This window comes from Leucopleurus acutus (genome assembly GCF_964270905.1).
Source record: "Leucopleurus acutus genome assembly, chromosome: 4".
Lineage (NCBI taxonomy): Eukaryota > Metazoa > Chordata > Mammalia > Artiodactyla > Delphinidae > Leucopleurus > Leucopleurus acutus.
Window position 1 is genome coordinate 152,554,904 of NC_139146.1, and position 23,508 is coordinate 152,578,411.

Consider the following 23,508-nt stretch of genomic DNA (forward strand, 5'->3'; position numbering starts at 1 on the left):
CCCATTTTTTGATTGGGTTATTTGTTTTTTTGATATTGAGCTCTTTGTACTGTTTGTATACTTTGGAGATTACTCTCTTGTCTGTTGCTTCATTTGCAAATATTTTCTCTCATTTTCAGGGTTATCTTTTTGTTTTGTTTATGGTTTCCTTTGCTGTTCAAAAGGTTTTAAGTTTAATTAGATCCCATTTGTTTATTTTTGTTTTTATTTTCATTACTCCAGGAGGTGGATCAAAAAAGATCTTGCTGCGATTTATGTCAAAGTGTGTTCTGCCTATGTTTTCCTCTAAGAGTTTTATAGTATCCAGCCTTACATTTAGGTCTTTAATCCATATCAAATTGCAATGGCATTTTTCACAGAATTAGAACAAAAAATTTTACAATTTGTATGGAAGCACAAAAGACCCCAAATAGCCAAAGCAATCTTCAGAAAGAAAAATGGAGCTGGAGGAATCAGGCTCCCTGACTTCAGACTCTACAAAGTTACAGTAATCCAAACAGTAGGGTATGGCACAAAAACAGAAATATAGGTCAACGGAACAGGATAGAAAGCCCAGAGATAAACCCATGCGCCTATGGTCACCTAATCTATGACAAAGGAGGCAAGAATATACAATGGAGAAAAGCAGCCTCTTCAATAAGTGGTGCTGGGAAAACTGGACAACTACATGTAAAAGAATGAAATTAGAACACTTCCTAACAACATACACAAAAATAAACTCAAAATGGATTAAAGACCTAAATGTCATGCAGTTTTTATATGACATTAAGCGATCTACAAACTCTTGAAATGTGTATTTGAAATCCATCCAAAGTTTTTATTGTTATAAAATTTCCCAGAGGTTAAATTACTTAGTAAAATCACTTGTCATTCTTAAGATTAGAGATACCTATGTCATATTATTTTCTAAAATGATTACATCAATGCATTTATGCTAGTAATGTTTGAGATATTTGACCATAGTGTTGTGTGTTATGATTTTCTTAAACTAATAATGAAAATTAAAATTTCTAGATCTTTTTAAATTCAAGATATATTTATTGTTGTCTTACTTCTGTTCATTTCTTTCATCTTCCTCCTTAAGTGTGAGCTTTTATTTACAATTCCTTATTAGTGAATGTGGTGTTTTAATATACCTCTTAGAAATAATTCTTTTGTTGTAAATCTTCCTGTATGTTCTTTGACTGTTAATCTAAGAGAAACTTGATTTTACAGAATCAGTGAAAATTGGATTCTATGAAATAATAATAATAGTTTATTGAGCAAGTATTGGGTTTCAAGCACAATTTTAGATACCATATAAATTATTTTACTAAAGCTGTAAAGAGCTTTTAAGGTAGAACTGAGGCTGAGCCCAAGGCTTCTTGGGAGGTTAAAGGCTCAATGTCTGTATATGAAGAACACTGAAGTTTTAGTTCATATTTTCCAGGCAAGCTGATTTTTTTCAATGTCTAAAGTTTTCAATAAAAATGCACCACCATGTTCAGCATTTTTTCTAGAGAGCACTTGGATTTCTCAAGTAAGTATTTCTACAGAGCAACTCATCTCTTGCATGTCTAAAATTCTTAACAAACATATTTTATTCCAATGCAATCCTGATTATCCTTTTTTTTTTTTTTGCGGTACACGGACCTCTCACTGTTGTAGTCTCTCCCATTGCGGAGCACAGGCTCCGGACGCGCAGGCTCAGCGGCCATGGCTCACGGGCTCATGGCTCACGCTCCGCGGCATGTGGGATCTTCCCGGACCGGGCCACAAACCCGTGTCCCCTGCATCGGCAGGCGGACTCTCAACCACTGCGCCACCAGGGAAGCCCTATCCATTATTTTTTAATTGAGAAATTCTAAATTTCTCAATTTTACAAAAGGCAAAAGCACTATGAATTAAAACTTTCCCTAAATTACAGGGAAAATAAAATTAATTTTGTTAATACAATTTTATCTCTGTTTTTCATTCAAGTCGTATCAGTAAATGGTGGAATATCCAATTTTCTATTTCTGGCACACTCCAAATATTGTATCGTAAAAACAGATAACAGGACTTCCCTAGTGTTCCAGTGGACAAGACTTCATGTGAGGGGCCACAGGTTCAATCCTTGGTCAAGGAAGTTCCACATGCATGCTGCAAGGTGTGGCCAAAGAACAAACAAAAAAACAAATGACAAATTGAACATAATATTGAAACTGACTTACACATTAAGTAAAATCACAAGGTATCATTTTCACCAGGAACAAAAATATTTTTAAAATCATCTTATTTTTCCAATAAAATTAAATATATGCATATATATACATATAGAAATGTAAATTTAAATATATAGACTATTTGACTGAATCCACATTGAGTTTTCAGTGATGGAATCTTTATTTTCATCAGATTCAATAATAAGAAAAATAAGATTAAGCCATTTTATTTTAATTGTAATTGAAGTCAACTACTTATGGGCCTCATTTCATCACTCCACACTTCCCTATTTTTGTGTATAATCCTTATATCCATTCAGAGATATTCAGCCACTTAATTGGAGGGGATTGTTATTGTAATAAGTTTTGAATACTAGAGCTCCATTTATAGCCTCATAGCTATGATCATATAAATGGTGAAGGATACAAACAAAAGGATTTGATTTGGACTTTGCAATATTTTTCCTTACAAACTTGGAAAAAGTAATGTCAAACATTGCTTTGTTTGATTGTTTTCCATTTTTATGTATATTTTCAGGCTGAGTACTAAATATGTTACTTCTCAAGAGTTTACCCCTTTGTAAGCATTATAGCACTTAAAATTCATTTCAAATTATATAAGGTGTATTCATTTATAAAATAGTTTGTGGGATCATTCCTTTTGTAATGCAATTTAATAATGCCTGACTCAGAAAATAAAAGTATGGTAATAAATCACATGGACTTCAAGAAGTTTATATCATTTTTTGAGCTACATTGTATAATACTTTTTACATGTTTAAGATGAACACAATTATCTTTTTGAGAGTGAACTACACATATGATAATTTATTATTGACAATGAATAATCATGTTTAACTTGAAATACATAATATTTTATTTTTATACCATCTGATATATATATAGCCTCTAAAACTCTCATATCAGTTGGAATTTTTATGATTATTAATATGTAGATAACTACATTTTCAATAGAGTATTATGTTGACATATTAAAAGTTGAAGTCCTATTAGAATCATGTATATACTAGATATAACGGTTGAAAATGCAGTAAAATACCAAATTCAAGACAGAACAGAATTTAGGGTGACACAATAATTAACACACTAAAAAATATCAATAGTGCCTTTGATCTCACATTAGTTTGAATTACACTTGAGGATTTTTTTAATGATAAACTAGTTGTGGGTATCAGAGGGAAGAACCGATCACCCAGTAGGCAATAGTATAATTTGTTCACAAACTCATCTAATATGTGAAGGTTCAGACAGCTTCACTGTTTAAGTATTTATTTATTGGTTTTAGATATCAAACTTCCCTAAATATTAACCAACAACCTGCCAGATTCTAGGTAACTCAGACTGTGATTTAGGCAATGAAGATGGATCAGTCATTTATGCCTGTCATTTACCTAAGCAAATAGGCAAACTAAAGAAATGACACACAAGCAATTAAAAAAATGCTTCTAGAAAGCTTCTTCAGAGAAAGAATAGTGAATTGATCTCCAGTAGAATTTTAACTTAAATGGTGTACAGAAATGTGAATCCAGTTTGGATTTATCACTCTATTTTGTATTGGGTTGGCCAGAAATTTCATTCAGGTTTTTCCATAAGATCTTACAGAAAAACCTGAATGAAAATATTGACCAACCCAATATTTTCTCATGATAATAAAGTGAATGTATAATTCTGTAGAACAAAGAAATCTTACAGCTTTTTTATAAGACACACTTGGAAATGCCAAGCATCAAAGAATTGTTGTAGATTTAAAATCCAGTTTTTGCCTGTTGTGAAAACAGCTTCTTGTGAAATGCTTCTCGAATTTGGACTTGATTGGCATTATTTGAAAAGCAACATTTCTGTGTTAAGCTAGGGAGAGTGACCTAAAAAGAAATAGATAAGTTTAGAAACTAATTCCCAGATAGAAACAATTACAGGGCTTCCCTGGTGGCGCAGTGGTTGAGAGTCCGCCTGCCGATGCAGGGGACACAGGATCGTTCCCCGGTCCGGGAAGATCCCACATGCCGCGAAGTGGCTGGGCCCGTGAGCCATGGCCGCTGAGCCTGCACGTCCAGAGGCTGTGCTCCGCAACGGGAGAGGCCACAGCAGTGACAGGCCCGCGTACCGCAAAAAAAAAAAATATATATATTTACAAAATTTTGAAAAAAATAAAAGACTAGAAGACTAGCAAGATCATAGTTAAGAGGAGCATACAGAAACAACATCACCAAATGTAATGTGATGTCTTCAAAGAGATCTTGGGAAAGAAAAGGGACATTCGGTAGAACTAAAACTATCAAAATATAGTACAGACTTTAGTTAATAATAATATTTTGGTGTTGGTAACGTATCATAGTAATAAGATGCTTACAGTGGAGATACTAGGTGTTAGGTATATAGTTATGATCTAGCACTACCTTTTCACAGAAACTTTTCTGTGAATCTAAAACTTAAAAAAAACTATAGGGCTTCCCTGGTGGCGCAGTGGTTGGGAGTCCGCCTGCCGATGCAGGGGACACGGGTTCGTGCCCCGGTTCGGGAGGATCCCACATGCCGCGGAGCTGCTGGGCCCGTGAGTCATGGCCGCTGAGCCTGCGCATCCGGAGCCTGTGCTCCGCAACGGGAGAGGCCACAGCAGTGAGAGGCCCGCATACCGCAAAAAAAAAAAAAAAAAAAAAAAAAAAAAACAGCTGGACACAAAGAAAATGTGATAAGAAACCTAGTTAATTTATAGATAACTTATTTATTAATAAATGATTTACTTTTGGATAATCAGTATTTTTTTGCTATAAAGAAAATCATAGATTTGAACATATTTTAATACTCCCTTGTATAAGGAGTGCAGAAATTATGACAGAAAGTCATTATTAAGGAATTTATTCTAGAAAGGAAATTCTATATTTGACCCTTCATTAAAATAGATTCACCTCAAAGCTTCACAGGTATTTCAATTAAAGAAGAAGTATTCTTTATCTAGAGAGATAGATGATAGATTAATACATAAATCGATTGATACATAGATATATACAGGTAAAGATATATAGGTGTTATTAAGTATGTAGACATCCCCATCCAAGGGTTAGAAAGAAAATAACATTGGGTGCTTAATGGGTTAAGGTCTGGGTTCCAGAAATTCATTATTATTTCCTTCCCTGTCAAGCTATATGAGTAAGAAATTATTATGATTAGATATATTTTAGTAATAAAAGAACATCAAGATTCTAATTGCTAAAGTGCAATTGTGAAAAAATTTTTGTCTATTTATCTGTCACAGAGTTGAAATACAGCATTAACTACTATTTAAAGGTATGTTCATAGAAATTTAGTGCAAAAATATCCCACTTAAAAAAATAAGTCACTTGTTCAAAAAGTTTAAGGAACTTCAATACAGCTTTGGAGAGTCATAATACACATTCAGGATAGTATAAGCGTTACATTATGAAAGGTCCTGTAGTGTGGTAGAAATTATTACTTCTCACCAATTCTTTATTCTCTTCACCTTCTGAGCACACAGAGATTACACGGTCTTATCCCCTTAAAGTGAGCTGTGGTCATGTGATTTGAGAGTAGATACACCAGGGTCACTCCTCTCTGGAAGCATTGAAGAGCAGGTGCCCCATTCTTTCGGTTTTGTTCCCCTCTATGGCACATCCTGATGCCCATGAGATAACAATGTCATAAGACTGGGGACTCTCCATCAGTTCCTTTTTTTAGTGACTCCAGGAAAAGACTTTTTTCCTGCCAACCATCAGTGAGTGCATAGCACAGGTAAAAACATGCAATAAAAAAAAATAGGTTCCTGAGATTTTCGAATTGTTTGTTATGTAACTTAGACAATCTTGACTCTAAACTGTATAAACCCTTTATAAACTTGTATTTTTATAGATATTTTGAAAAGAAAGTTTTATTTTTATCATACCTACTTGTAATATTGCATAGGCATTTTGCCCTATATGTTTCTAAATATGTGTTTTATTTTTATATCTTAAACACCATTAAAGAAGTTGAGATGATTATAAGATTTCCGTTAATTGTAAAAAAAATAAATTTCATATTTTATAAGTTTATAATTCTCTCTACATGTAAATGTGCATGCTTGTATGAATTTGCATTTGTGTGTGTGTGTGTGTGTGTGCACAATGGTATTGGATACATGTTTATTTAAAATGCTATTGTATTATATAGAAACTTATGTTTGTTTCATTTTTGAGGATTCTCACTTCTTAATTTACAACCTATAACAATAATTTTATGTGAATATCTACTGTTTAGAACAAGGTTCACATTCTAAAATATACACCTTTATAAGCATTGTATAAGGAAATTTCAAAACAAAAAATAGGTTTTTAAAAATGTCCATTTAACATACCAGATCACAATAATATGTGTATATTGGATATTTCTTAATTCTTTTTGCTTTTCTGTACTGCCTCCTTGATGTAATATAAATTCACTTTTTTCTCACTGATCATTATATTTGTATAATGATAATATAATGATAATATAAATTTTCAAAATGACCATGATGTCCTTTATATTTACAACCTCATCACGAAGAAACACAACTTTGGATTTGGTGTCATTCTCCAGAGCTGACAAAGTTACTTAAAAATTTAAGTTGGGTTTGATTCCATACTAATCACATACTCTGAGTGATTGTATGCAACATAGCATACTCTGACATGTTTGATTATAATGAATGGAATACAGATCAAATAGCAACCTAGAAATAAATTTCCATTTGGAATAGCCTTGTGGGAGAAAAGTTCAAATTAAATCCTCTTAGTGCATTAAAATGCAAATATAAGAAGGCAATCCAATTGAGTTACATCGATAATAGAATATATAACACAAATGGAAATTCCCCCCAAATAATTAAGTTATAGCTATATAAATCACTGATGTGTGCATTTGAATTTTGTTCTTTCTGTGAATGCTTGAAAGTTCATTAACTTTGGATCACATTAGAATACGTTTTGTTTATCTCCCACAGACCAGTCACTAGACAAGTTTTTCCCCACTGAGGCCGATGAAGGCTCTTCACTGCTCTTCATTGCATTCAAATACTATCACTAAAGCTTTCAACTCTGCTGGCAGGTTTTGTTTCAGACATAATTATGGAAGTTCTGTAATTGGCGCACCACCATGGGAATGTCAATATCTTGAATTTTCTCAGTAAATCATTTTGACTCTAAAATATGCAATATCTTGAGAACAGTAATGTTCACACTCCAGTTGTGTAATTTTGAAAGAAAACAAAAAGCTTTTGAAAATTCTGCTTAGAAACTGTAAAAGCATGCGTCTCCTTGTGTGTGTGTGTGTGTGTGTGTGTGTGTGTGTGTGTGTGTTAAAATTCAGATATAATGTCACTTTAGCTGTTGGAATTTTAAAGTGTGTGTGATGATCCAGATACTCAATAATGTGCAACTTATAATAATTGTGGAGGCCAAGGAGCATTTGCACTAAAAAGAGAAAAATGGAAAGAAAATAATACGCTTTAGACACTTAGATTAGTAATGATGCCAATTATATATCCAATTAGTAAGGAGCATTGACTATTATGCTGACCACTAAACACAGGCAAGATTGTCTTTGGTACAAATTCTGATCTTGAGAGATGATCATCTGCTCTCAGATTTAATTCTAAGGACACTTGTAAGTGACAATGTGAATTCATAATTACAACTTTAAAGTAAAAAAAGTAAATTAATTAAATTTGATTTAAATTTAGCAAGTATATGCAAATGCCTTAATACAGATCAAGCTATAGTTAATAACTTTTAAAAGTGATTTTTCGGACATTAGAGTTTAATACCTATACTAGAAACAAAATGACCCGACTAAGTATAAATTGCAGATTGTTGCATATTAAAAGAAGTGAAGCTGTTGTTTGAGATGACATTTCTAATGTTACTTATCATTGGATATCAGTGAGGATCTTTCTTAGCAGAATATATTCTATTTTAAGAGACCGCTAAATAACTATAGACATTACATTTGAGACTTTAAATGATGATAACAATCAGAAATATTTCAAGGATGAAGGAATTGATTTTATCATTTAAAAATCAGATGTCATTATTTGAGAGCCTAAATGTTTTATTTGAAAATAAATTGTTAGGTGTTATACATATACTGTCATGTTTAATTCATTCAACAGCCTTACAAGAAGGAATGATTGCACAGGTGAACGCTGAATTCAAGTGTAAATAAATTGTCTAAAGTCATTTTGCTAATAATTGACAAAAATCGCAATAAAGTTCCTGCAGGTATACATGCATATGACAGAGCATGCTTGTTCTGTCATTTTCTACTTAAAAATAAACAAAGAAACAAACAAAAACTTTGGAATATATCAACTACTATATCATATCTTCTCTTAGCTACTCAAGGGCATTGGTCCAAGGGTTTTCTCCCCTCTTCCATCAGTTGATTCTGCTTTGCTGGTTTATTTTCATCAGCAGAAAAGAATGCTGTGTTTTCCCATCTTTAAACCCAAGAAACAAGCACAACTCTTTTGACTGCAATAATCCTTCAGCCATTTCTCTCCTTTGTATGGTTCAAAATTCCTCAAAAAGTAATCTCTATGCACTCTCCCAAATTCCTCTCTTGAAATACATCCTCACCTGCACGGGCCTCACCAGTCCCTGAGATCTATGGTGATGTCAGTGATGTTCTGCGTTTACTGTATAACATTGCTCAACTTTTAGTCTCAGTTTGCTTGAACTGTTAGATGATTTGCTAGATTCTATCACGACAAACATTTTCTTCATTTGCCAATTTCCCCACCTAGTTCTTCCTCTGGGATCTCTCATACATCTTGGTTCTTTTTTCTTCCATATGCAATTTAAAATCAACTTATCAGGTTCTATAAAGAACCCCGTTGGGATTTGGATTGGAATTGCACTGATTTGATTGCCTAGTTTGGGGAACACTGATATATTTATGATAGAGAATTCTCTCCAAAATACAGTCAAGGTCACCATTTATTTTAAATTGTTTAATGTTTTCAGTAAAATAATTTATTCTAAAAGGGCTTTAATATATTTTTTATTGACATCCTAAATGTTAATTTTAAAAAAATACATTTTCTAACCAAACGTTTTGACCTAAAGAATTACGGTTGTGTGTCATATGTCAACTTCTTCTTTTGGTTGAGTCACCCTTATTTATTCTAATAACAAAACTGCACGTGGAAGTTTCTATATAGACAATCACGCCATTAAAAACAAAGAGTTTTGCTCACCTTTCCAATCATAGATTTTATTTTTTTATTTTTTCAACTACACTGACTAGGACTCCACTACAATCCTAATAGAATTGAAAATAGCAAACTTTTAAAAAATTTCTGGTCTTATTAAGGATTATTTTAATAAGTATATTGGTCTTAATATTTTTTCTTTTAATTTTTTAAAATAAATGCCCTTTTTTTAGGCTTAGTAGCTCCCTTCTATTTTTTGTTTGCTAAGAGTTTTTAATCGTACATTATCTTAAATGTAATTAAGGGAATTATATCTGCATATACTAAGATGAATTCCGTATTAGTATCCCTGTCCTTTAATCTGTAAATTGGGTAAGTTACAATAAATACTAATCAAATTAATTACTTCAGTTAATTACTTAACTGAAGTTTCTGTAATTCTGAAGTGTTCTTTCCATCTCACTGCTTTCTCAAAAAAACTGTTTCATATTTGGATTAGAGCTGGTTGTTGAACTACAATCTCTTAGCACATTTAAGAGAGAGGTTTATACTTCATTTATTTATATGTATATCTATTCCGTGTACGTATATAGATTCGGTATTTGTGAACAATTAAATATGCATGTCGAAATTTGGAGCAAATCATTATGTAGAAAATAACCATCAGCTTTTATTTATTTTTGCTGGGGGAACTATGATGATAACTATTGATTTATTGCCAACATAGAAAAATAGCTGAGAAAAAGTTAGAATATACTTTACACACTTTTTTTCATTGTTTAGTATACTGCGTTTTTTTAAAAAATAAATTTATTTATTTATTTATTTAGGGCTGTGTTGGGTCTTCATTTCTGTGCGAGAGCTTTCTCTAGTTGTGGCGAGCAGGGGCCACTCTTCATCGTGGCCTCTCACTATCGCGGCCTTTCTTGTTGCGGAGCACAGGCTCCAGACGCGCAGGCTCAGTAGCTGTGGCACACGGGCTTAGTTGCTCCGCGGCATGTGGGATTTTCCCAGAGCAGGGCTCGAACCCGTGTCCCCTACATTGGCAGACAGATTCTCAACCACTGCGCCACCAGGCGCTCAGTATACTGCATTTTTAAAAATCTTGTTTTACTTAGTACCGTGGATATGCAGTTGGGTTTCCTGAAACTATTTTCAGCAGTATGTTCCAAAGTTTATTCACAAGTCTCTTTATTCCTTAGTATATTCTTCTTTTAAAAAATAGGAATTCCTCTTAAATATATATTTTTTCATTTTTATTTTTATTGGAGTATAGTTAACGATGTTGTGTTAGTTTCAGGTGTACAACAAAGTGATTCAGTTATACATATACATGCACCTATTCTTTTTTAAATTCTTTTCCCATTTAGGTGATTACAGAATATTGAGCAGAGTTCCCTGTGCTATACAGTAGATCCTTGTTGGTTATCCATTTTAAATATAGTAGTGTATACATGTCAATCCCAAACTCCCTAACTATCCCTCCCACACCCTTCCCCCTGGTAACCATAAGCTCATTCTCTAAGTCTGTGAATCTGTTTAGTGCTGTTTACAATAGCTAAGACATGGAAACAACGTAAATGTCCATCGACAGGTGAATAGATAAAGATGTGGTACATATATACAATGGAAAATTACTCAGCCATAAAAAAGAAAAAAGTAATGCCATTTGTAGCAATATGGATGGACCTGGAGATTATCATACTGAGTGAAGTAAGTCTGACAAAGACAAATATCATATGATGTTGTTTATATGAGGATTCTAAAAATAAATTATACAAACAAATTTATTTACAATACAGAAATGGACTCAGAGAATGAACTATTGCTGTTAAATGTATTCAGGAAACCCTGCACACTACAGCTTCCTCTTGGAGTTTCCAATACACATTATCATACTGAAGTCTCTGACAATTCTTTCATAAAATTATTTTTTATCCCAGCTTTCCTAAATTAATTTGACTATCTAAGTCCATTTCCTTTCTGTATAAATCCAGCTAGTAAATCACTAGTGTTCTGCAGGATGCATTTTGGAAAATATAGTTTTAGTTAAGAAATACATAATTTTGCAATAAGACTTTCTTTTGTTGTATAAGTGGCTATATTCACAGGTTGGACTTTCTGGAACAGAGTTATAGCTATTTTCTAACTAGTTTGGCTTATTAATCCAGTCTACAGCTATGGAGTTCTGTCTACGTTTCTTGGTTAATACCCTAACCAAGTCTCTCTCTGAATCCCAATCCATTTCACAGGAACCTTTATGTCCACACTTCCCCAAATCTTGAAATGTAAAACCTAAATTGACACACTCTTAATAAACAGTTTAGTTTGCTGATGCATTTATCTCAAAAGTAACCATCATGGGCACTTATTCCTCCAGATTGTCTTCAATTCCTCTCTTTTTTCACCTACAACTGGGGTCTCATCATTCCCCACAGTCAAGCCCATTTTTGTCAGATTATTCCTAAAGACCTCACAGAGAGATGAAGTTATTTTGGGGGAGGTGAGGGTATTTTTTTTTGGCTTAAGATGTTTCTGAGATGTGTGTGTCAAAGTGGAAAACGACAGTAGACAGTCACATTTATGAATCTGGAAAGAGAAGATCTATAATGGATTTTGATTTAGGAAAGATAACCATCCAGATGACAATTGAAATAACAAAAGAGTGTGTGGAGAGTCAGGTAGATTGTGAAAGATGAAGGTGTAGAGAAGAAAGTCACTAGCATTGAATGTAGCAAAGAACAGGAGAAAAATAAAAGGGATTTTGAGCACTCTTTCACACAAATAGTGGAAAGTAGACAAAGTTTATTGCCATAATATAAAATGGAGAGATTGTTTGAAGGTTAAGGACATCATCACTTATTCAACAAAATATCACAGAAGCCATACCACGTGCCAGTTACTGTGCTAGTACTGCAAAGATAAATAAGATCTCAGAAAGACTGAAATATATAATGATACTCAATTATTTAGGGAAAGCCAAGGCAGATAAAAATGTATTTAGAGGTTTTTATTAAATTTAACAACAACGAAGATACAAAAGGCTCAGTGAGATAACTTTTCTGGAGGAGTGGGGGAAAAAGCCATATTGAAATGGGTTGAACTATACTGTAACATTTATTTTAGATTATATTCATAAGGAAAATACTGAAATGCACCAATGTATTGACTCTGGACTGTGGAGTTACAAGTAATTTTTATTGTATTTTTCTCATATGTATTTTATAAATGCCTACAATAAGATACATCCTTTTTTATAACAAAAAGTATATTATTAAAAAAGAAAAAAATGAGCTACTCTGTTCTAATGAATTATTATTAATTACATTTTAAATATAAATGAAACGGAGGCATAACGTTTATCTGAATAATATGATAAACACGAAGAGTTTAATAAAATGATTCAAACAAATACTAACGATAGCAAAACCTGAGTACATCTATTTTGAAGACTTCATTATTTTGATTGGCTCCAAAATGATATAATTATGCAGATAATTGCCCAAACTCAACTTTTTCTATGCTGACAACACACATCTACCAAAATCTAGAGCTGCTTGAGCTGGTAGAAGTTTTTAAAAAGTGGAAAGCAGAGCATCAATTTATGTAGCTACTAAGTCGGCACGTGCTAATGCTTTCAAAATGTAGAATGGCTTCAATTCCCACCAGTTTAGCAGCTGACATGATTATGCACATGAATCCTCTAGGAAATTGAGGAAACAGTAATAACAAGCCCAGTTAACAAGAGAAGAAAAGGACTGCCTGGCTGGCTGTCTAAATTCCCTATGTTAACACTGATTATAAGTATCAGTGGTGGTAAACACAGCCATCCACCAGATTGAGCTGTGAACATGTATGGGAAAATGAGATCAACAGCCATGATTCCATTCTATTAAAACAACTCCCCTGAGGCCTTTGTAAGCTAATACCTTTGTTGTTCTGCCTTCCCTCCAGCATGTGAGATCACAGTCTCTAGGAGTAATATCAGAAGGGGTTAAATTGTTAGTTTCTTCCAACATTATTGCATTGTTTAAAAAGACACCTTTGACGTGCTTACCTGGTGGCGCAGTGGTTGAGAGTCCACCTGCCGATGCAGGGAACGTGGGTTCGTGCCCCGATGCAGGAAGATCCCACGTCCCGCGGAGTGGCTGGGCTGGTGAGCCATGACCGCTGAGCCTGCGCGTCTGGAGCCTGTGCTCTGCAACAGGGGAGGCCAAAACAGTGAGAGGCCTGCATACCGCTAAAAAAAAAAAAAAAAAAAATACACCTTGGAAACCAATAAGCTTCTAAATCCTTTTTTTTTCTTCCCTCTCAGATACCTTTCCAAACAAATTAAAACATTTCTGAAATATTCTCAGGTGGTCTCCCATGCCATTTAACAGAAAAGAGTGTGTAACTGCTAGCCTGAAGCCCATCAGCCAATTACGGATTAAAATACACCTTGCAAGATGGGAAACTTCAGGGGCAGTGTAATCACATATTTTAAAATTGATTATTTTGCATTACTGAACACACTTCTAGGTCACCCGACTAAAATTATTCTCCCTCAGCACACTTCCATGAAGCCTCCATGGCCTGAGATACCACCGTGCTTAAAATTATTCTTATTTATCAACAGTTTACAATGCAATGGCCTAGAGGTAAATGTCAGATAAAATAAACTGTATGCAAAAAGAGGGAGAATAATGGAAGCTATGGATTAGAAATCAGAATTCTGAGGTTTAAGAAACCATGAAGATCATTCATTCAAGCCCCCATGATTGACATATATATATATATATATTTATATATATATACATATTTAGTGATTTACCCAACATGAGACAAAGTTGGGTCCAGATGATAAGTTCGCTGGTTTTTAGTATTAGGTGTGCTTCCAACGCAAGCACCATGAGTCCAGTTCATTTAGAGAGAGGCAAAAGTCAGAGAGCCTCAGAGAACCTGGGATGGCAGTGGTGGCGCTAGGTAAAAATGAGCCCTGACCGACCAGAAGCGGGTACATGCGCATCACAGGATCCCTGCCCTTTGTATTTTAGAGCTGCTTACTTAATATTCCTTAAAGGCTGAAACACAAGAAATGAAGCATCTCATTATGGCGCTAATCACCACAAATTTAGGAAGATTCATAATGTCAAGAGAACTACTTCTGATAGATCTGGACGTCTTCACTTTTCAAATATTTGTTAAGTCCACCATATACCCGGCACCAGCTGAAACACGGATCTGACCTGAGAGAAGGGCTTCATTTTAAAGTATCTGAATGTGGTCAGTATTTATATTAAAATAAGATGTTACATGGATGGCCAAAAAAAGGAAAAGATGAGGGTGAGAAGAAGGAAGATTAAGAAGGAAAATAAAAGCACAGGGACTTGAAGACAAAACGTTTCATCAGTGAACAGCAGTGTAGTCTCCCTCTTGTGCTTTGTGTGCTGAAGAAACCATGAGTTGGAACCATAGAGCTAGATTCAGGGCGATCTTCTAACTTACTCTCTGTGTGACCTTTGGAAAGGTACTTACCTGCTCTGCCTCAGTTGCTTAATTGTGTACTGCAGACCAGACTTTCATTCCTTCCTTTGTTGCAGGGTTTTTGAGAACCACAAATATTGTTAAAAGTTCAAATGCATGTGAAAATACTTAGATTAACCTCAACTCTCTATGCTTCTGAACGACTATTAGAATTATATTACTACAACTTCTTTGCCACGTACTAAAACAGTTTTGATCTATTTCTAGTAATTATACAAAAGTCAGATTTTAAAATAATTAGTTGCTATAACTTAATAGCATACAAGAGTTCACAGGTTGACAATCTCTGGGGATCAAACAAGTTCCTCCCCCAGAAGATAAGATGGAATTAGTTCCTCCTAGAGAGAGCAGATAGCAAAATCCTCAAGAGAAATATAAATGCCTGCAATTTTCTTGATGGCAATTTTTTCAGGCTTCCGAAGTTGATTTCATATCTCACACAAAGATGCCCTATTGTCAGGCTCTGAGGAACAACTTGCAGGATAGTGGCATTTTTAATGCCACTGACAAGTTCATTTCAGGGTGGAAAGATTAAATTTTTAAAATTCTAAAGTGTGCAATATATTGCCTCTGATGGAGCACCATATATTTTCTGGCCCTAATCTTGTAAATGGGGGTACTTACATAGATGCAGTTCTGCCTCTATTAGAAAGACCAAAACCGGCATTCAGCAACTGAAATCCCACACTCAGTTTCATCAAAGAAGCAAATAATTGTCTGCAAATATTTTGCTAGACCTTGGTATGCAAGTTGAATTCATGTGCTTTGAGGTGAATCTGTTTCCTAGGTGAGTATAATATGTAGTGTAGAGCAGTGTTTCCCAAGTATGGGGCTTACCGTCCCAGTACTGGAGATGGTCTCAGGTGGCCTCGGCCTGCAGCGGCTTGAAGCAGGATTTCTGTTCCTGGCCAGAGATTGAAGTCAGGCCACGGCAGTGAGAGCGCCGAATCCTAACCACTATACCCCAGGGCCAGTGACCAGTGCTAAGGCCCCGGCGCCAGCTTTGTAGAAATGAATTTCCACAGAGAGACGGAAAGTAGTGAAACAAGTAAAGTGTTTCTTAGGAGGAAAAAGAGGACGTGTGAATAGACTCCCACGGGCAGGCTCAGAGAGAGAGTCGTGCCCTCATTGTAGTTCAGTTCACTTATATGGGGCAGTTCTTGTGGGTTTCCTCTGGCCAATCATCTTGCTTTGCCTGGCGCTGAGTCCATATTTGATTTAACTCAGCGTCCTTTCCGGTGTGCCGGCATATCTCTTAGTCAAGATGGATTCTCGCGAAGAGGCCTGTGAGTAGGTTGACATCACCTACTATGGGGTGGCGCCCCTCCCTTTTTACCTCCGAGGAGACTTTCTGCGCATGTGTAGTCGGGAAGGTCTCCTCGACCGTGAGAATGAGAAACATGTGGTCTCTTTGCCTTTTATCTGGGCAGGACTCAGCTCCTCCTATTATCTTCCTGCTATTGTCTTCATCTTGGAATATCTGTCCACAGGGGACAGACTCCAGCTGCTCAGCCTGGGGCCCGTCTATCTCCTGTCTCAGAGTCACCTAGGATGCCTGCTTAACGTGCAGATTCTTGGATCTCATCCGAAAACCCTGAAATCAGAATCTCTTTGGTTGGGCCTAGGAAGTTTTAACCAACGCTCTCTATTCAACGTTCTCTTGCCCACTAAAATCTGAGAGCCATGGGAACAGTGTCAGGTCTGCTGGTCTCAGTGCAGAGCAAGCAAAGGCAGAGAAGAAGGAAAAGTCAGTGAGGCGATAAGGGCACAGAGCAGGGTTACCACTGGGCTGTCTCCTTGTGCGGAAGCTTTTGACTTTGATTCTGATGCAGCTCGTGTCCATCCAGCCCAGGGAATCTTCTCTCGGCGAGAAGCCACTGCCATAGCAGAAACTCTCCAGTTCCACGGAATAATTTTATATCATTGTGACATTTGATTACTATAATCTCCGTAAAGAGAGTTGAATGGCTTAACCATGTCCTCCAGAGATCAGAGTGCATCATTTGGAACATGACTTCCGTTTGAAATGAGACCAACAGATGGCCACTTTGAGAGATCAATGAACTTGTCCCTAAGTGGCGAAAGGGTCCCCACATTGTAAAATTTAGTTGTTTTTGATATTAAACAGTTGTGACCTTGTTATAGCCACAATCCATATTTTTTTTCACTGTGTAAATGCTAACAGGTAGTGTAGTGGATTTGTTTGTTTAGTATAAAATGTTAATAGAGCTTTATTAACCCACAAATAATGAATAATATAAAATCTTTCCAATGAGAAATCATGGCCTATGATCACTCAAATCACCCAAATGATATCTGAGATTCTAATTCTATCTAATTTAAGGGGTGACTGTGGAGTAATGTGGTCCTGCTAGTTTAAGTATATTCTTAAGTCTTCTAATGGGGTTGTATTTTGATTAACTCAGCAGACAAAGATATGTAAACCCACTGGACCACCACATTTGCAATGAGTATAATGCAAGTTGTATTCTAAATCAAATGATGTGTTTACATGGACTATAAGTCTTTGGGCTAGACTATGTGGGTCTAAAATAATAGAGGTTTCAAAGTATTTTTCTTTTCCATTTAATATTGTTCATATACCCAATGAGCCATGTGGCTTAAAGGTACCGCCATTAGGATTGACATTTACATATTCACAAGGAATAATATATATGCCTATGCGGATACATCATGTAAATAAGCATAGAAATATGTTCAAGTCATAATCATTGACCATGTTTAATACTTCATACCACATCTACATTATGGAAATGTTGATAAGGTGAACTAATATTTTGCTATTGTTTGCTGTTGTTATTATGTTGTTTTGACTCTGTAGGCCTTGACATATCTAGAAGGGCTTTATCTATAGTTCTCTTTGCACTAATGCAGCTTGTATAAGTACAAAAACCTAGGAAGAAAGAAAATCACATTCACTTGGAAATTTTCTTATTTAACGTAGTTATCAGTCATTTGAAAAGGTATGATTGTAAGGATAATAAGCTTCTGTTTACATAGGTCTTAGATATTTTGCTCATACTCTTTCTTAATCAGTTGCATAGAAAGCGCTTACAGTGTTCAGGCTTGATTGAGCTCATTTTAAAAGACTATAATTTTCAAATCCATGAACGTATTTATTGTGCACTTGATGAGGGGTGAATTTATAGTTGAGATGGAACATTTTATACAGGTAGTTCTGAACTCGTGAATCTCGGAATACTCTTCCTTCCTAAGAGTGAACTCATATAGGCAGTGAAAACAGAAAACAAAGTGAGAGTTTTTCAAAGACCAGACACTGACGATTTTCCCTAAACCCTTTGTCAAGTGTTCAGGGATAGAAGAATAAAGCCATTTTTACAAGACCTTCAGTTTGTTGCTTAAAATGGCAGGGTGATTTCAGAAAATGAAAAATGTTCGATACCTTTGTGGATTTTATGCCTCTAGGTCCTTAGACTTCTATTGCTTCATATTGGTAATCTCACTGTATTGTCTTTGTAAAATATATTTATAGTACTACCATGTTGCCTCAAAAAATGACACATTTTAAATCTTGTGATGAGTAAGTCTAAAAGAATTTGATGGTTTTGTTAGAATAGGTTCTTCCTCTCTTCCCTTCATAGCAGATGTATTTCTGAGTACTATCTCTAAAGGCATAAAATTTGGAAAAATGTGTTTTATTATTTATTTAAATTTAGAATTTGCCTAAGCTTTCATATAAAAATGGATTATTTACTTTGCATTACATTAATATTTGAGTCATATATAACAGGCTTTTTGTTTTGTTTTGTTTTCATTTTATTTCATTTTCAACATGGAGCTGAGATACATCTTCTTTATTAATATCATACTTCCATGATACAGCTCAGTGCCAATTTTGAAAGTTTTCACAATTATAGAGCATTTTGTTCTTCTCAGGGGAAGAATGTAAATAATGTTATCTTGATATTTTTGATTATTAAGTGATTTTTAATTATTAGGTTTTAATTAAGAATTATAATGTTATCTTGATATTTTTGATTATTAAGTGATTTTTGATTATTAGTTTTAATTAAGAATTCACTATATAACATCAACTTTACCATCAAAGTGGTTATTTTTTCACTTGGTATTTTTGTAAAGAATATGAAAACTTGCAGATTTTATTTGGAAATATTAAATTCCAGCTGTATTCCCTGAAAGAAATTTTCTTAAAACTTAAAATACAAAAGATAATAATTTACACTACAATATTCAAAGCATTCTACTTCATATAAGATGTGGATTTTCACAAAACAAATCAATTAATTAAACATAAAAATAAAGTGTCGGGCTTCCCTGGTGGCGCAGTGGTTGAGCGTCCGCCTGCCGATGCAGGGGACGCGGGTTCGTTCCCCGGTCCGGGAAGATCCCACATGCCGTGGAGCGGCTGGGCCCGTGAGCCATGGCTGCTGAGCCTGCGCATCCGGAGCCTGTGCTCCGCAACGGGAGAGGCCACAACAGTGAGAGGCCCACGTACCGCAAAAATAAATAAATAAATAAATAAAGTGTCAAGCAATGCGGTATCAAAGTTAAATTTAACCTGTGGATAACACACTGCCACAATGTGAGAGATCTCTTGTACATAAAGTCATCTTCACAATGAGAAAAGTTGCCATTTACAAACACTGTTACAGAAGTATGCATGCTAAATAACCAAACACATTGTTAGAACAGGACCAAGAAAATACCGGTAGTTTTATCCTGTTACCTTACTCTAGACATCATTTTCCTACATATTTTATAATATTAGGATAATCATATGGATGTATTTAATTAAAAACTTCAATAAAAACTTAGAAAGAACTCTAGGTATTAGGGAATTTTGTGTCTAGACATATTCCTACATATACGTCTAGAAATATTCTAGATGTATTGCTAGAAGCTATTAGCTAAGTACCATCAGATTTCAGCTCATTATACTTATTTTTGTTCCTCATCTGTGGAGAAATGACTTTGGACTACATAAATTCTAAGAGGTCTTTCAAATATAAAATTTTTGTTTTACCAAATTTTATAAAATTCATGTTTCATTGAATTTATGTTGGCATTAAATTAAATTTAACATATTAATTACATGCTCTGTAGTTTCTGAAAATCACTATGAAAAGATGGATGTATATTTTTTAATGTAAAAAAACATTCTCAGTACATCATTTGAAATATTTCCATGGTTGTAGATCCAATAAATTAATGACTTTCAAATATTATCAATTTTCTCCACCTAAGAGAAAGTTAGTTTATGAACTGAATAATAATATGTCTACTTTTGAGTAATATTAATAAAAGACCCCATGTTCAGGTTGACATTTTCTACTTTTCTCCAGATGTTTACAATGAAAGCCAAGTTATATCTTAATAGTATAGATTTTAGCATTTTGTATCCACATTTGTACTTTAAGGAGCTTATAAATGCAAAAACATTGTCCACTTAACTTTTATCATAAAAAAAAGTTCATGAAAATTCTATTAATTTATCTAACTAAACTCAAAAAGCAATTATATACTCACTAAATGACCAGCAAATGGCATTTCCGTGAGGTCCACTTTTTTTTGAATTCTTAACACAGGTTTATGTTTTTTGATCTACCTGATAGTTAATATTTGGTCCAATAACTTGGATGGGCTATAGTGTGAGCACAGCCCTGACAGTACAATCCCAAAGCAAAGCAAAATAAAACTTATTTCCCTATTTATCCTTTGAGGATATTCCTAAACATAAAACATATAATAATAATAGATAAAACATAAAAGGGGAAATCTAAGAGGCATGACTTTGCAGGAAAGCAGGAGGAGTTGGTGGCAAGAGCCAAGGATACACAGAGAAGCAGGGAAGGCTGCCTGGAGAATTAGTTACTTGGGGTTAATGGGAAAGAGAAATTTCTGTAAAATTCATGGGAGGTACCAGAACCAAACTGAATCCAGGGACTGGAATAGTATTGATCTGAGATGGAGAAAAAAGGCTGGTCATTGCTGCAACTTAAATAAAGTATTATGTAGAGAGAGATGGTTACTTTAAAAAAAAAAAAATTCTTGTGATCAGGCAAGCTAGCCTCAAGCTTGACTCTGCATTGCTTTCAGCAGAGTAACATGGCAGAAGTTCAAAGCTGCCAATATAAGACCAGGGAGGTAAGGTGAAACACAGACAAACACCCACCCTGCCTTAAGCAACCCCCACACACAGCCACTGATGCTACAAATAAATAAGCAAATACATAGTTGAAGATATGTTCCAGAAGAAATTGAAAAAAATTTTAATTAATATAAGATCATCAAATAAGTAAAAGAAGGTATAATGTCCAAAAATAAGAAGACTTTATGAAATGAAGTCAGAATAAATTAAATAAAAATAATTGGATATTTTTTAAAGACTAAACAATTTGAAATCTTGACAAAATACCTATAGACATTTAAATAAAAGTTACATGGATAAACTACAAGGTCCTACTGTATAGCACATGGAACTATATTCAATATCCTGTAATAAACCATAATGGAAAAGAATATGAAAAAGAATATATATATATATATGCATATATTTATGTATAACTGAATCATTTTGCTGTACACCAGAAACTAACACAAAATTGGAAATCAACTACACTTCAATTAAAAAAAATTAAGTGGACAGATCACACATTAGATTATACACAAAAAGAAAGAAATGATGAATTTTAAAATATTACTGAGAAATTCACCAAGAAGAAAGTGCTAGAAGAGAAAAGAAAAAAAATAACAAGGAGAGTATTAAAAGCTACCAAGGAAGAACGCATTACCTACAAAGGTGTGACAAATAGATTAACAGATGGCTTCTCATCAAAACAGTACATGCCACAGACATTTGAAAGTGTTGGAGAAGAAACTACCAACCTAGAATTATTAACTTCTCTAAAATATGATTTAACAGTAAAAGCAAGACAAAGACATTTTAAGACACAAAAAACAACAGAATTTGCTTCTTATTGACTCACCCTGAAAAGCTATAGAAATGTTTACTTCAACATAAAAGTAAACCATTAGAAATGTATGGTGTGTAAGAAAAAATGACAAAACAGAATTTAAATATAACTTTTTACTTTAAATATAATAATTGATTGTCTTTTAAAGGTAAAACTATTATTCTTGTTAATTTCACATAAGATCTTATGTTTTCAAAACATGTTTAAATCTCAAAATTGTTTCTTTTTCTTTTTTTTTTTTTTGCGGTACACGGGCCTCTCACTGTTGTGGCCTCTCCCATTGCGGAGCACAGGCTCCGGACGTGCAGGCTCAGCAGCCATGGATCACGGGCCCAGCCGCTCCGCGGCATGTGGGATCTTACTAGTCTGGGGCACGAACTCGTGTCCCCTGCATCGGCAGGCTGACGCTCAACCACTGCGCCACCAGGGAAGCCCTCAAAATTGTTTCTTGTTCAGAAGAAACATCATCTATTCAATGTACTAGACAGTAAAACATATTTTCAGCTTCTACGTGAGAAAAAAGAGAATGTATTGAAAATACATCAATCCAATAGAATGTAAGAAAGGAAACAAAAGAATCAAAGGTAGTAAATGGTTAAAAAACAATACACATGAGAAAAAATAAAACTAATGCAGAAATATGTTAAAATATATCTGCAATCTTAATAAATGTAAAAAAGTTATATTAACCTATAAAAGACAGATTTTCATAATGGCTTAAGTATTTCATATGCTGCTTATATAATAAACACCTAAAGTAAATTGCACTGAAGGATTAAAAAGAAATGCAATTTAAATATGCACCACAACAAGCTCTGATAAAGAACTTTATGTGCTCATTCTAAAAAGGATATGGAAGAGAAAAAGACCAAGGGTTTTCCTTACTGAATATCAAGAATTATTATCAAACTCTAGTAATTACAATCTGTGATAACTGCCTAGTATAGATAAGTGAATGGAAGCAAATAGCGAATTAAAAAACATAACCACATGTACAGGGAATCCCAACATTTAACCAAGATAGAATTATAAATCCAATAGGGACTTCCCTGGTGGTCCAGTGCTTAGGAGTCTCCCCTTCCACTGTAGGGGGCATGAGTTGTCTCAGGTCAGGGAACTAAGATCCCACATGCCCCACGGTGAGGCCAAAAAAAAAAAGAAAAAACAAATCCAGTAAATTTTCTAAAAAACTGTAGCTAAATAGAATAAAAGTAGACTAAAAATAACATTAAAATGAAAGTAAAATATAATAAAATCTTATAAGCATACCATGCCCCAAATTATTTCCAGAACAAATAAAAAACTAAAGAGAAAAAATTAGGTGCAAATATTTTTATTAAGGGAAGGTTTTTTTTTTTAAACATTATCACAGTCCATTAAAGAATTCAGTGAATTAAATAAAAATATATACACTATAATTAAAAATTAAATAAAAATAGAATGTAATTAAAAATGGTTGTCAGGGTTATTGCGGATTTTGCAGAATTACAAGGTTCCTGAAGTAGGCCATCTGTGGGTTGTATGATGCTACTAAATTTTTGTTAGCTGCCTTCAGATTAAGGCAGCATCCTGATGGAGTTGCAATTTAGTTCCAATTCCATGTAGTTCAATACCATGTAGT